Source organism: Anolis carolinensis, chromosome 4 (genome assembly GCF_035594765.1).
Source record: "Anolis carolinensis isolate JA03-04 chromosome 4, rAnoCar3.1.pri, whole genome shotgun sequence".
Lineage (NCBI taxonomy): Eukaryota > Metazoa > Chordata > Lepidosauria > Squamata > Dactyloidae > Anolis > Anolis carolinensis.
The window spans coordinates 66,070,918-66,074,798 of record NC_085844.1 but is presented as its reverse complement, the minus strand read 5'-3'; the positions used below and the strand labels follow the sequence as shown (position 1 = coordinate 66,074,798).

The following is a 3,881-nucleotide window of genomic DNA, read 5'->3' as shown; positions in this document are numbered from 1 at the left end:
TCACTCAACCACGGAAACTTCTTGGTGTTTCATTGGACAAGTCAGACTTTCATAGTCTCAGAAGAAGGCAGTAATAAACCTCTTCCAAATAAATCTCGCCAAGAATGCAAACCTAGAGCTGTATAGCACAAGGTGCTTTAGAAGAGGAACCCCTTTTTGCTAGTCTTCAGTGGAGAGAGACTGGGTACAATTCACACCTAAATTCTGAGGAATGTTGAACAAGATGGTATTTAGAGTCTTCTCTCCTAAATCCATGGGCAATGAAGCAGGGTGGATGATGGATGGAGTGCAGGAAACATGAGGCATGGACTGAGTATAACTACACATGAGCCAAAACCTTGTCAGACCTACAAACAATAGTGAAGTTGCAAAAAAAAAAATAGAAAAGAAATATGCATCAACTATTGCACTCACAACATACCATTCAGCAGAGTTATTCTTAGGAGTCTGTTGCAATGAGACTTGGACAGCTCAGTTGCTTGGTATGAGATGTTTGCCAGACACTTTGAATAGAAAGTAGCTTGTATTTAGTCAGAATTAAATGCTACAGTTATCACCCAGTAAGGGGAAGTATATCCAGTAGGGCTGTGTATAGATCTGTTTCAGCCAGCTATAAAGGCATGGGTGGCACCGCCATTTTTTTTAATTTTTTTTTGGCTGCAGCAGATCACACAGCTTCTGACCACAGCTACTTTCAGTTTCATTCAGCTACATATGGAGCATGGAGAGGCAGCCGCGCCCCGAGGGGCAGCCATGCATCTGCATGAGGGGTTCCCTGTGAACCTTGCCTATTGAGCCAATCTGAACAGAAAAAAGCCATGATATGTCTTTTAGCCAAGCTGGGCCTCAATTTTTCTGTGAGCAGGCTTCTGAGAGAGAAAGATCATGCTTCAGTCTGCTGATGATAAAAATTCTCAGTGCTGCTTGCAACTCTACATCGCTTACCTTGCTTTTTGACTCAAATAGCAATAAGAAACTGCCACTGATGGTACCCTTCACACAATGTAAGCAACAAATGTGGGTAGAGGTATTCTGTCATTTATAAAACTGCCATAAAATGAGAAGGTAATTTATATCTTTTTTTAAAGAATGGCTAATGCTCCTTCAGGTTGTGTGGCTCCCACTAAAATAAGTGTTTAAAAAGGGTGCCTTAATTCAGCTTTATTGGAAGGGTGTTGAGGGCAAATGACCCTAGAAAAATTGATTTCTTAAGTCTGATGCCTTTAATCCACGTCTTATTGCAGGATATAAGTAGAAGGATATAAATAATAATAATAATAATAATAATAATAATAATAATAATAATAAAGAAGATGACAATGATGATGATGAAGAAGCTGCTCAGAGAAAGGGTGGTTTCTTAAGTCTGATGTAAAGCAGGTCTTGTTGACCCAGGTCTTGTTGAAGGATATACTGAGAAAGACCACAGAAAAGGTGGTTTCTTAAGTCTGATACCTTAACCCAAGATTTATTGAAGGATATACAAAGAAACAATCCCAGAAAGGGTGGTTCTGAAGACTGATGCCTCAACCCAGGACTTATTGAAAGATATAAGGAGAAAAGGATCCCAGAAAGGGTGGGTTCTTTTTTTACTTTTGACTTTTTTAAATAAAAAGATTGCCAAAACCCAGAAAAATATTTATCTCCTTATCTAAGGATATTTAACATAAACCTGATTCCGTTTTGTTTTGAATCCCCACAAAGAGAGTCTTGCACAGTCTGGCCTCACCAGCCACTTGCAACACTGAAAGTAACTTGATTCTCCCCCTCCCCCCAACAAAAAGGTCTTGTGTGGCAATGATTCGGAGGAAGCTGCTTCTGCTGAGGACTCTTCCAAAGGCCATGCCCTCTTTGGGTTTCCTAGCAGAGTGTTACAGGAATAAAGATGTCCTCACCAAAAAATTGCCAAGGGAAATATTCCGGTTTTGTGCAGCTCTTTAGTCTCAAGCCTAAATAAAAGACTTCACCAGAGTCACCATGTGGTCCATGCCACATGCCATGTTCATCACCTCGCCTGGCACCATCACCCTCAGTGGGAAGTACTGGTCCTCCATCCTGCCAATCCCGAGGCATCTCGTATCTTTCTTGCCCCAGACAAACAGCTCTCCTCGATTGGTGATAGCCGCAAATTGGCCGAGTCCAAACGGATCTGGGCCACATGCATGTCGGGGTTGACGTCCAATAAGCCAAAAAGGGACAGCGGGATCACTTCAGGAATGGCCGTCTCAATTAGTTCGGGCCCTTTCCCAAGGATGCCATATCCCCAGACAAAGATATGGCCTTCCTTGTTCAGGAGAGTGCTGACTGACTCTGCGCAAGTGGCTTCCTTCACTCTCCCAACCTTGAAGGGCAGGTGCCTTGGTACGTTGACCTGGGTCACCTTCATCATGGAAGCCAGCTGCAAGTATTCATTGTTGCCCCACCCGAAGAGGCCGCCCTCCTCCAACACGGCAAGGGAGCAATCCCTGTCCGCAGTGACCTGAGCAACGCGCACCCCGGCAAGGACTCCCCAGAGCTTTGCGCTCACGACATAATGGCTGAGGCCTGTTTGGCCATCTGCTCTCCATCCACAGGAATAGATGCCTCCCCTCTCTTTCCTGAAGAGGCTGTGGTCCTGTCCACAGGTGACTTGGACTACCCAGTCTTCAAATCTCTGCAGTCTGTTAATGACCTGGCCCTTGCTGTACACTTCACTTTCCACCACTTTCCCACCCACAAGAAAAGGTAGGTTCTTAAGTCTGATGCCTTAACCCAGGTCTTATTGTAGGATATAAAGAGAGAGGATCCCAGAAAAAGTGGTTACTAATGCTAGGGGTGTGCAATTTTTTCATTACGCATCGTAAGTCTGATCAGATTTGTTAAATTCATACTTACGAAATGATATCTGACACATGGACATGGCCCACACCAAAAACTTAAGAATTGAAACTTACCCAATATTTTTGTTTGAATTTTGTAAACTTCGGAAGCCTCCCAAAGTCAGTTTTATTTTCAGCACAAGCAAGCAAAACAAAGCCAAAAAGACTGCCATTCCTCTTTAAATTAATGACCTCTTGCCATTCGGTGAGGGAAGCAGCAGAGAGAAAGCAAAGTTTGCTGGAATAAGACTGAGAAAGTACATAATTTTGTGAAATGTATTTTGTGAAGGTGAGGAGTTCTATGCGAAAGAATTCAGAAGGCCCTGCTCTAAACTACATTTCCTAGAATTCTGCTCATGTTGTTTATAAAAAAAATTAAAATTCCCCAAAACTCCGTGGATAAGTGAAATGTTCTGAAACCTGATGGGTGAACAGTGGTAAATGGATGTTAGGACATCATTTTTTCCCTTTTGGGTGCAGGAAATATTGCAGCACCAATTACGCTTACGACTTCATTCACCCTACTGTCCCAATTATTATTTCCTCAATTTTTTTTAAAAAAAACACTGTAACTTTCTTTTGCTTTTATTGACAACAACCCATTTTCATTTAGCTATTGGGGAAGAAATGGCAACTCAATAACAAGCCTTGGGCTATGATGAATGTTTTTCATGTAAGGTGACAATGGATCAGCTGATTTGCTTCTGTGAAAAGAAGAATATATAGAATTAAAAGGTGACAAGTCCGAGAAATTCTTCCTGCCAGTTTATTGAAGACATTTAGACAAACTCCTATTTCAATTACTCATGTTTAGATCACAGTTGAAATAAAAATGATTGGTTTCTATAATCTCACTTATGTGTTTTGGAAGAGCCATAGATGCATAACAAATGTGTAAATGATAGACGCTGGGCAAAATATAGTCTCTGGAGTGCTAAGGTCCTCTTACAGTAAGGCAAGCTTGTGAGCCAGAACTCATAGCACACACTTGGCATTCTTCATTAAAATGCTATATTTTGACAT

The 3,881-nt window shown here is 41.7% G+C and overlaps 1 pseudogene; it reads right to left on the bottom strand.

The window, feature by feature from the left end:
* Positions 1-1,949: 1,949 nt before the first annotated feature.
* LOC100551802 (RCC1-like G exchanging factor-like protein) lies at positions 1,950-2,899 on the bottom strand (annotated as a pseudogene).
* Between the last annotated feature and the right edge of the window lie 982 nt (positions 2,900-3,881).